At 37.8% G+C, this 12,242-nt stretch overlaps 1 long non-coding RNA gene across 1 annotated transcript; it reads right to left on the reverse strand.

Annotated features, from left to right (window-relative positions):
* Positions 1–296: 296 nt before the first annotated feature.
* On the reverse strand, positions 297–8,863 carry LOC140503092 (uncharacterized). The gene is made up of 3 exons (XR_011966697.1): positions 8,568–8,863; positions 2,171–2,416; positions 297–1,581 (listed from the first exon to the last, which is right to left on the reverse strand). It is a non-coding gene; the product is annotated as an uncharacterized lncRNA (long non-coding RNA).
* Positions 8,864–12,242: the final 3,379 nt, after the last annotated feature.

Below are 12,242 nucleotides of genomic sequence, written 5' to 3' on the forward strand. Positions count from 1 at the left end.
AGGGAGTAATCAATAGATGTTGAAATCAAGACTCGGAGTAGAAACCTGAGGAACACCTGTGCTTAAAGGGTGTGATCTGGAGGAGGATCCAGCAAAAAAGACAGAATTTATTTTGTTTGACTGTGGGTTTGTTGCAAGATAATTGTTTGTCTTTTCTTTGTCTCTCTACCCCCCACCCCCACCTCAACCCCTGTGATGGAGTGAGAAGAGAAAATAGATTTCTGTTCATTTTTTTAAAACAGGGAATGAAGATGCGAAGTAAATCATGAACTTTTAGATGAAGTCAATACGCATCAATTTTATTTAAGTGTTTTAGTTTGTTATAAGAGAATTTTAAGCAGAAATAATTTGTAAATGTCTCTAATGTGAAAATGCAAATATGCAAAAGAAAATTCCCACAATGTCCATGTCTGAAAGCGTACGCTTTATTTTGCAACTTGATTCCATCAACTCTGTAAGGAGGTGTATAGAATGCATAAGTCTTTTGGAACCAGGGTGGACCATTGCATTGATCTAGTTTGCATTTACAGTATTGCTGTTATCACGTAAATTGATCTAGTTCTGCTCATTTCATTCTATATCAGTTTGTATAAGTCTTCCCAGGTAAGCCTGAAACTGTTCTTTTTAGAGATTTTTTTAATAGTACAATAATATTCTATTACATTTATTTAAAATACATCGTTGCTCCAATTACCCATTGTTGCTTCATTACAATTACTCCATTATACCTCCTTTACCATTAGGTCATCAGTTACAAAGATAACAGCTGCAATATTTTTTAATTTTTCTTTTAAAATTTTTAATTTTTTCCAATTGCATGTAAAAAACAGTTTTAGCATTTTAAAAAAATTTTGAGTTTCAAATTCTGGCAAGCAATTTGATATAGACTATACATATGCAGTCATGTAAAACATATTTTCTTATTAGCCATGTTATGAAAGAAACCATGGACCAACCTTCCTCCCTCCCCACACACAAAACAAGGAAAATTAGAAAATTTTTAAAAGTAAGCTTCAATCTGTGTTCAGGCTTTGTCAGGTCTTTCTCTGGAGGTACATAGCATTTTTCATTGTCCTTACAAATTGTCTTGGATCACTCTGTAGCCAAAAATGGGTAAGTTATCCACAGTTTGATCACCATACAATATCACGTTGCTGTATTCTTCTTGCTCTACTCGCTTCTTTTGGTATCAGTTCGCATAAGTCTTTCTAGGTTTTTCTGAAGTCAGCTTGCTTGTCATTTCTTGTAGCACAATAGTATTCCATTACAATCATACAGCAGAACTTGTTCAGCCATTCCTCAATTGATGCGCATACCCTCAATTTCCAGATCTTTGCCATCACAAAAGGAACTGCTATAAATATTTTTGTACATACAGGTCCCTTTCCTTTTTCTTTGATCTCTTTGGGATACAGACCTAACAGTGGTATTACTGGGTCAAAGAGTATGCACAATTTCATAGCCCTTTGGGCAAAACTCCAACTTATTCTCTACAATGGATGGGCCAGTTCACAACTGCACCAGCAATGCACAGTGTTCCAGTTTTTCCATATCCTCTCCAACATTTGTTATTTTCCTTTTCTGCCATATTAGCAAAAAAAAAAAAAATAAAATAGATTAAACAGGTTTTCTTCGGAAGGGAACAATCCAAGTCTTTCTGTACTCTAACCTAGTTAGACCTATCTGGAGTACTGTATTTGGTTCTGTGAACCACATTTTGGAACTATATTCAACTCAAAAAAAATGTCCAGAAAAGAACAAACTGAATGGTGAAGGGCTTATTCATGTTACATAGGGATCAATGAAGAAACTGTGGACAAAAGAAAATTCAAGGGGAATGTCATAGCTTCCTTCAGACTTGGAAGTAGGGTTCTACCAGATAGAATGGATTGAAGTTCCATAGTATTTTATGTAGACTTAACATAAGCATAATAGTGAGTGTCCCTTCTGCCTTGAATCCAGGTCTACGACATTTTACCTCAAGACTTCACTCCTACACCTAAAGGAGTTTATGGATATCTGTCATTGGATCCAGCCCCCAGTGATGATATTCTTCCAATTTTAGGGGACCCTTGTACTGAAGCTCAATTTAGTCACTTAACAATCGGATTAGCTTTTACAAATGAATATTTAATTCAAAGACAGAACAAGAACAAACATACAAACATACCCCAGTAGCTAGTGAGCATAATCCTTCCTTATGCCACCTCAGTCTCTGAGGAGGGGAAGAGGATCAGGTTCACAATTAAACTAGGTTCCTCTATGTAGCACAGTCTCAAGTTCCAGGTTCAAAACCCTCGAGATCCAGCCACTTTAGATACTCAGAGCTTCCCTGTTGGGTTGATTAAATGCATATCTTACTTGGAATGCTAGTTCCAAGGTTTCTTGAGTCCAATTCCAGTTGTGATTCTATCACCTATATGAACAAGGACAAAGAAACAGACCATTCAAAACCTCATGTCCGTTTCTCAGGGCGGCAGGAAGTAAAATGGTAACAGAAGGAAGGTAGCTCTTCCTCCTGCACCCAAGGTAGTAAATAATGGTACCTGTGCTGTGGTTGAACTTGACCTTCATCCTTTCTAGATATGGTGGGAAAGAATAAGAATGTCCCGGGCTGGTCATTTTAAAGACACTGCTTGTTCAAGCTGTGCAGTGAATAGAAAGGCAACTACCATCCACATGGTAGGGGAACATAGAATATCTTCTTTCATAATTAGGTCCCTCTATCTTAGTTTATCTGGGCACACAGAAAGCCTAACTACACAAGGATAAACTTCCTAACAATAAGGTCCTACAAAATTGGAATGGCTTGCCATTCAAAGTAATGGCTTTTCTTTCATGAAAGATTTTAAAACAAAGGTTGGATGAATATTTGTTAGCTACGGTTAGAGAAGATATTTGTTCAGCTAAGATTGGACTAGATAATCAATGAAGTTCTTCCCAACCTTGAAATTCCACTAACTTCTATGAAAATTCTGTGAAGCAATTTTCTTGAAGTAATAAATCAGTTTTTCTCCATGAGTGGATTCACTAAATTGCTCATCTACACAATCAAATTCATTGGAAAATTGCTGGAGTTTCTGAGTTAGTAACTAACAAATAAGATATCTGTAGTTCCTCTTTGTTGTTCAGTCATTTCAGTCATGCCCAATTCTTCACTAACACATGTGGTAAAGATACTGCAACAGTTTGCCATTTTTCTTCTCCAGCTCATTTTACAGATGAGGAGACTGAGTCAAACAAGGTTAAGTGAGTTGCCCAGGGTCACACAGTTAATAAATGTCTACAGGAAGATTGTCTTTCAATTCCTCAGAATAATCTTACTAACTTGTATAAATTAATTTCTTCTCATTTAAGAAAGTAGCTATTGGCTCTGGTCATGTGTGCCCATACGTTTTTCCAAGAGATCAATGAAAATATGCTACCTCCTAACTGGTGGCACACCGTTCAAATCTGATGGCAAAGCCACAGTTGAACAACTACGTGGATCTGGGAAAGAGGATGAGAGCACTACTTTTTAAGAAAGTCTATTTCCTCCTTGCATGTCCAATGAAACAGATAAACATGTTAACTACCATGTGCAAATATGATGTACCTTGATTTTCCCTACTGCATCATAGATTTTTTTTAATTGTTTGCGCAGAATAAAATGAAATGGAATGGTGGAACAAATGCATGTTCCTGTGATTCTCAAAGCAAAACTGAGATTTCCTCCTAACCCTGCATTAGTCTCACCTCTGATTTTCTTAGAATAGTTCCTAACACAACATTGGTGGGTTTCTTGTATTTTGCTTTTTATTTTTGACATAAAATGGCATCCATGACTCTTTATATCAAATAGAGTTGCACTACTCTTCAAATAACTCAATGAATCAGTTTAATTTTATTTTTAAAATTATATTTTATTTTTTCAAGCAGCAAAAATTTGACTTCTCACCCTCTCTCCCCTTCCCCCCTGAGAATATAAGAAAACAAAACCTGTTACAAACTTTTACAGTCAGGCAAAATACATTTTCACATTGACCATGTCCAAAAAAATTGTCTCATTCTTCACTCTAAGTCTTTCATCTCTCTATCAGGAGGTAGATAGCAGGTTCCACCATTAGTCCTTTGGAATTGTGGTTAATTATTTATTATACTCATCAGAGTTCCTTATTCTATCAGTTGTTTATCCCTCCCATTTTCAGTCACATAAATTCTTCTCCTGGTTTTGTTTGCTTCTCTCTGCATTAATTCATACCTGTCTTTCTAGGTTTTTTTTTTTTAAACAAGTTCTTATAGCACAATAGTATTTCAATATATTTACATATCATAACTCATTCAGCCACTCACCATTTTATGGGCACCCCTCAGAATTCCATTCTTTGCCACCCCAGAAAGAACTACAAGTACTTTTGTACATTCTTAGAGTTTGTTTTGCTTAGGATTAATCACTCCCTAAATTTACTGTTCCTCTAATTTCCTTTCTCTCTTTTTCCCCCTTTCCTTATTTTCCTATTGAATATTTTTATATCCAATAATGAGTGAATTTGAGTGTGTGTGTGGTGGCATTAGTGGCATTTTTCCCTTTGTCCAGAAGTTGTTATTATGTGACAGTGAGTTTCAAATGTCAACTCCTTCCCCATGTCTTTCTCCTTATTTGTACAGACTTCTATTTATGCACTCCAATCACGCGAGATATGTGTGTTTGGCTTCCATGTGCCTATCATCCATCTGTCCAGGCTCACATACTGTGTGTTTGTCCCTGATCCCTGTACGTTACCCATCCTCTCCTTTCTGTGTCTGTGTCTACTGCTTGCTCTTCCTCTCTGTTTAGCCAGGCCCCCATGTGGCTAGAGCTGCCCTAGCTTGTTCCTCTGTTTGCTCTCCCTTCTCTCCCCATGCATCATTGAGCCATATGCGGGCCCCCTCCCTTCACAGGTATGTATTCTCATTCCTGCCTCTCAAACTCCATCCCTTCTCCAAGTCTATGGGCAAATTCACTTTCCAAAATAGCTTTATGTAGAGGATTGATTTTAGCAATCCTAAATCCTGCTAAATCTTATATTATTCTTCTGACTCCTTGGCAGCTGAACTCCTTCTTTTTGGCTTTTTGTTGTATTTTACCTGGAAGCACTGGAAGCCTATAATAATATTCCTAGGAGTTCTCACTTTGGAGTTTCTTTGCCCAGGTAATAAATAAATCCTTTCTATTTTCAGTTTGCTCTCTTGTTTTGAGTTTCAATTAGTTTTCATTTATAATTTCTTGACTTTTTTCTCATCAAGTTTCCAAACAGATAATTTTCAGATTGTTTCCCCTTGACCTTTTTCCCAGGTCATTTGTTTTTTATACTATAATTCTTAGATTTCATTTTTTTTTGATTATTTCATTCTCCTGGTTTTCTTCAAGAATTTCTTGTTGTTGTTCTATTAAGTCATTATTTTATGTCTGGCTCATTCAAATTTTCATGACATTCAATTCTTGAGTGAGGTTTTCCACTATTTTTTCAAGAGTCTCAATTTTTTTTTCTTGCCAATCTTTCCTATCTAGATTTTCAATTCTGTATCTCTCGTTTCATTTCTTCCACATATTCCTACAGTTCCAGTGGCTGGGATATTTTTTTCTCTTATTATTTACCTGCACTTGTGTGGGGTAGCTTTACTCTTTTATCTCTTTAGTGTTTCTCAAACCAAAGTATTTCTGTAGGATACTCACAATTTTCCTTAATTTACTCATGGTTAAGAGGCTGCATTTGGGTCAAACTCTACAGATGCATGATGTGGACAGGACTTTTTAAATCTTGAATATAGTGGGCCAGACTAAGTACCTCTTCGAAGGGATTCTCGGACTTCTCTGCTGCTGGGCTCTGCCTGAGGATTCATTTTTTTTTTTTTTTTTTTTGTCACAGGGCTCCAGAAACTCTACCTGATGTAGTCTCTGGTTGTTCAGCAACTACTCCTGAAGGCTGCCACCACAGTTCAGACTGTTTCATCTAAAATTTGCCTAGGGCCTTCACCATTCTACACCCCCTTGCATCTAGACTCAGGCCAATGTTTCCATATAGGATTCTGCCTGCAATACCCTAGGCTGCTCTCTGGGCTCTGTTTTGCTGGGCTGGGCTGTCTCTGTTTGGCTTAGTCAGAGAGTATTGTGCTAGACATTCTCAGAATATCCAGAAATTCCTTTTCCCTGCTCACTTTCTATAGTTATAGGCCCTTGGGAAAGCTCTGGTTGGGCTGAACTTGAACCCTGCCATATGCCATAGTAAGGAAGGAATCTCTACATCCTCCAAGAAAGCTCTAGAAGCAACTGATGCTCTGCTGTGTGCTTTACTGTCAACCTGCCAAATTTGTCTATCCTAGGGACTCTGGTGTGACATTTGTAATGTTGGGTAGGACAGCCTAGAGATGATTCTTTCTTTTCCTAGAATGGGACATCTCTAAGCTCCAGGGGATGGTTTGTGGGATATCTGGAATCCTCTAAGTCCTAGCACACCACCATCTTCACACAATCCCTAGCATTCAATGTTCAACATCTGCTCCAGTTTTGAAGGATTTTTTAAAGTCCCTTGGGCTAGGATTTTTGTTTTACATTTTGTAATCTTGGACCATTATAAGGTAAGCAACTTGTGGCCAAAGATTGTTTTTGTTTATGTGTCCTTACATAAGAGCCCAGTGCCTGGAATACACTAAGTGCTTAATAGGTGCTTTTTGATTGATTGATTGCAATTTTGCTAAATTGCAACTTTTTGGGGTGGTGGTGGTGGTAGTGTTCCTGTCCTGTCATTTCATTGGTGTAGGAAACTCCTCATCTGAAAACTCCTTACATTAATGCAGGTTATAGGAAAGGAACTTCCTCTGTCTCAACCCACCCATTTTGTAGAGGAGGCAAATGAGAGGTTAAGTGATTTCCCCAAGGTCACATTGATGGTAGATGTCAGAACTGAAATTTAAGAAAAAGTTTCTCAGATTCAATACCAAGAACACTTTCCACTGTATCATTGCAAATTGGCAACTCATTTGACATGTTTAGTCTTAGAGAATTTCCAGGTGCACTGAAAGATTAAGTGATTTGCCCATGGTCACAGAAGCAGTTTGTGACAGACAGAACTTGAGCCTAAGTCTTCATGATTCCAAAGCTGATCTCCTGCTGTATTGTTTCCCTCTAAGTTACCTATAGGACATTAATTGTTATTTGCCAATCAAGGTCTTTATTTCTTCAAAAAATACATTTTGAATACTTCTTATGCCAAAGACATTATACTAGAAATGACACATAAAGAAAATAGACCATTTCAGCTACCTTCATTACACAGTAATAAAATGTTTCAATGGGAAATTTCTGCTCATTTTAACCAGGAAAACTGGTTCAAACAATATACTTTTCTACACTGTCTTGCCTAGACTAAACCAGTTTTTGCCATTAAAAAACTACTGCTTATATCTGAATGACCTGCTCTGTTTACCTTTGCTTTGCTATATGTGAACCCCATAATAAGATTTCAGTTTGATTTCCATAGTTTGCCATTTTATACTTCATAAAATCATGTCATTCTACTTAATTATCAAGCTTGATCCTTGGGCCATCTATTTTCATTTTGGAAATTATGTGAAGTCTGCTTCAATCACAGTATTATGCTGTTATACTGGAATGTTTTAATCTCTTCTTTGTGAAAGTCATTTGTACCAAAAGTAAACCTGAAACAAGGTTCCTGGCTGTGTTTCACTAATTGTTTTGTTGTTAAACTGGTTCTACAATCCACTAGATTCCAGAACGGAAGGAGGAAGAAAGAACATTAACTAGCCTATGTGCATTTTGAATTGAGATCAGTATGCAGCTTTAATTAGATTGCATCCTTCCTCTTTCTCTCTAGTCCTATTAAAAAGTAATTTTTCTTTCACTGTGATCTCCCTGACCCCTACTACTGAAGAGGAACTGGGAGGTACCTAGTTTCTCTGGCATTTGTTTTAAACCCCATCGATCATGTTCTCTCAATTTTAGGGGATCTCAGGTTCCATTTAGTCACTTATAAAAGACGAACTTTTATAAAGAAATGTTTCCTTCAAAGGTAGTGCAAGAACAAACATACATATCGCTGCTCCAATACCCATGGCTCATAATCTTCCATCATGCCATGTCAGTCCTAGGGAGGAGAGGAGGATTGGGTTCACAGTTTAGTTTGGTTCCTAAATTATGTAGTCCCACCAAGTTCTAAGTGCAAAACCCTATTTGGGCTTGAGTCCTGGAGACTCTGGCTTCTCAGGGCTTCCCTACTGGGACTGGGTGCAATGTCTGTCCTGGAATCCTGATTCCAAGGTCTCTAAGACTTGAATACAGGTGTGTGTGTTACCTAGGCCTGGAACTGAAATGGATAAATATTCTAAAACAAACCTCAAGCCTCTTTCTTAAAGAACCAAGATGTGAAAAAAATAACTCTTCCACCCATTAGGCAGCTCATTGTATCCATGCTATAGATGAACAATATCTTTACCTCTGAACTTCAAGGGAAAGTGTTCTAGTCTTGGAGCTTTTAAAGATGCAGTCTGTTCTGGCTGCACAGCCAGTCGAAAGAGTTATTCCCACCTACCTGGCAGGGGGATGTAGAATGTCTTCTCTCAGAAGCTGGTCCCTCCATCTGAAGGGATCTGGGCATGTTCCAACCTGCTGTTACACTTCAACTGAAGTTTGAACAAAGAAAAAGACTTTGATCCCTACATTTAAACTCTAAAAATATCTGATTAATTAGGATGAGGCTAGGTTTCAGTTATCTCAGTGCAAAAAGAATAGACGCCAGTCAATTCATGTGCAATGCATTGTCTCAAGTGTTATCAGAACAGCTTCTTTCTGTTTTCTTCACTTTGCCTAAGTAGAGACTTTATCTGATCTGGATCACTTCAGATTATTGTTTTGAGATGAACTGTTGATTCATACCACTGGAAGAGACTTTGATTCTCTCCCTAGTCAGACAGAACCACAGTAGTCATCTATTGCCCAATCACACCAGACTTTGAAATGACTAAAATAGTTAGAACAAAGGGTAACATCTTCTAGGTAGAAAGCTGGGACTGTAGAATCACTGAAAAGCATTCCTCATTTCTAGTTCATAGAGAGTCTTTGATTAGCCAATTATGTTACATTAAAACAGCGTTAGTGACTCTATTGTGTCCTTATCTACCATTTTATGAAGTTAAGTTAGAGTCACAAAATTATTCTCTCTCCTAATGGTCACCTGGCTTAAAGAATATCTCAAGATTACCTCTCTCCCTCTCACCTCAGTGTCTCCCAGTCCCTTCCACCAACAAGAAACCAACTGACTCAATATATCCTATTTTTTCCCTCCTTTAACTGCATATTAACTGGGTAGAAAGCAATGGTCAACATCCTTGGTGGATCAAAAGTCTTGTACTTCACTTTATTTCTGCAACCATATGCATTACTAAATAAATTATTGTCTGGATGTAATGACTTGGTGCTTTATTTCATTACAACAATCAACATTCAGTCTCCATGCAATTTCCAAAAAATCAGTTCTTTGGAAACACCATTGTTTACTATTACATGCCAAGATTCACACTTCAATAAAAGTTTGAAAAAAGAAAAGGATTTTGGTTATATAAACTTGATTTATAACCATATTTATAGTTATAGATTCTCTTTCAACCACTAGGAGCAGGGCAGCACTGCTACTATCAAAATTGATGTATTGAGTAGTTTATAATGACTGGTAAAGTTGGCCATGTTAGCAGATTGAGTAGAATATTGTCTTATACTGGTTTGATTGTAGAGGTTGGATGACTTAAGTGATGCAATGAGGAACACTGCTGCCATCATAGATAAGGAAGGATTTTGTTAGATACTCTCTCTGATGTGGAAACAAAGGTGCCTTAAAGGTTGAACTGCCCTTTCCCTGGTTCATCCTTTAAAGGTACCCTAAAGTCTCTTGATACAAAGGCACCCTAAGGGTTGAGTTGCTCTTTCCCTACAGTCTTAATGTCTCCCCTTGTCTTGGAATACTATAAAACTTCCCCCTTATCCTGGACCATGGGATTCCTTGTCTCCCCTCCCCCATCTTGGGTCATAAGATTGCCATGTCTCCCTGAACCTGTCCTTATAAAAACAAACCCCTGTCCCTCTGTAAATTGTGAGTCCTTCTTCCCGGGCTAGCCCATTGCTTTTGTGTCAATGAAGCTCCCTTTGGCTAAAGAGAAGTTCTAAATGAATTCTTTCAAATTTGAACCAACTCTCCCATCTCTTTCTCTTCAACATCTCCAAATGCCTGATAATGGAATAGAAAATCAAGGAGAAGAAGGAGAAAGCACACTGGAGTACAATTCAGGAGACCTGAATTTTTCATCAAATTTTATTACTGGTTAGCTGTGCCACATTGGACAAGACATTTAAACTCTCTTTGCGCTTAGATATATGTGAAATGAGGAGCTTGAGCTAAGGGATCTCCTAGATCTCTACAAGTATATAAGTCAAAGTTCAGGTTAAAGTCTCAACTTTCCATGAGTCTCAGGCTCCCTTTCCTAGCATCTAACAACCCTTAACATTTGCCAACCTCAGCAGAGTTTGTTCTAAGAGACAAATGAAATTAGATTGTGTTCACTTTTTCAATTTCTCTTAAGTTAGCAACACACATGCATTGCATGGGAGTTACATTCTAGAACTGGGACCCCCAAAGGGAGCCAGTTCAGAACTGGTTCAACTTGGGGTTTGAGGGTACAGTTATATGCCCTTTGAAGAGTAGATGTTCCCCAATGGGTGCCAATCCGCACTGACTGGTAAACACACTGGGATGTGGGCCATATTAAAATGAGGGTCTTGGGGTATACGACTTAGGTCACTTAATCTTGTTCAAAGAGAAATAGATCTCCATATCACCTGTCTTGACAAAAGGGAGAATTCAACATTTTTCCAGACCTGTCTGGGTAACACAATAGGCAGGAATAGAGCCGTTAAATTAGATCTTAATGTCCTCCTGAAGAAGAAACTGAACTTTTTAAGAAAGGGAGATGGGCAAAGCTCTGAGTCTCCAAGATAATGATTACTGAGAAAAATCATTTTTCACACATTCAAAATCATTATACATTTAATATGTATGATAAAGCAGTCAGTTGGCATAATAGACAGATTGCTAGATGTAAAGTCAGGAACACCTGAGCTCAAATTAATTCTCTGACATTTGCTAGCTGTGGGGCCCTGAGCAAGTCACGTAATTTCTATCTGCCACAGTTTCCTCATCTGTAAAGTAGAGATAATAATAGCCCTTACTTCCCAGTATTGTTGTTACAATAAAATATTTGCAAACTTCTTTGCCAACCTTAAATCATGGTGTAAAATGTTGTTATAACATTGACTGCCCTGGCCCCCATGGTCAGAAGGACAAGTATATTACATTACAGCCCCTGCCCCCAGGGTTCTTTGATGACTGTAAGTAGATTTTGAAGATTTTAAGTTATCTGCCAATGGCTCTAGCCATCATTTAACCACTAACTGTCATATTAGCTTTTACAAAGGAGTATTTCATGCCAAGGCATACAAACATATTTCATAACACATAGTTGCATAAATAATGTAGGAACCGAGCCAAACAATGAACCTCATTTTCTTTACCTATGCAGAGAATGAGATAGTATAAGTGCAGGGAAGGGACCTCACATGTAAGGAGAGAGACCTGTGTGTGGAGAGGACTGTCACTGTGTGACTCAAAGGAAGGCAAAATAGAAATCCTTAGGCTCTTCTCTCCAGAACCTTCCTTCTCCATTCTTTCCAGGAAGGGAAGCAGGCACTTGGGGCTGGAGGCCACCACTCCGCTCTCCTCAGAGAGAAGGTTACCAGGTTAGAATTATATCTATCTTCTCTCTTAAATATTATTAATTTAGGGGATATGACCAAGTTCCACCTTACTTGTGATCACTTGGCCATTTTGGTGGGGAAGGAGAACCCTTTATATCCAAGGCTTGATTTATTTCCTACCAAATACTAATTTCACAATTAATACATATACATAATAAATACCAAAAGAACCCATTTATCCAGATTTGTAGAAAAACCAAAATTGGTGTTATATTAGAAAATTAAATTGAAAGACAACATTTTCAATATGACCAATTTATTAGATTAGCAATAACCAATAAATTGGGTCAATAGTCTCTCTCAATGACTCAAGTACCTGAGGTAGGGCTTACCACTCTTCATATAATTTTGGGAAGTACAAGAGAACAAAGAACAGAGTGGGGTAGGTAGAGAAAACAATGAG

This window comes from Notamacropus eugenii, chromosome 5 (assembly GCF_028372415.1).
Source record: "Notamacropus eugenii isolate mMacEug1 chromosome 5, mMacEug1.pri_v2, whole genome shotgun sequence".
Taxonomy (NCBI): Eukaryota; Metazoa; Chordata; class Mammalia; order Diprotodontia; family Macropodidae; genus Notamacropus; species Notamacropus eugenii.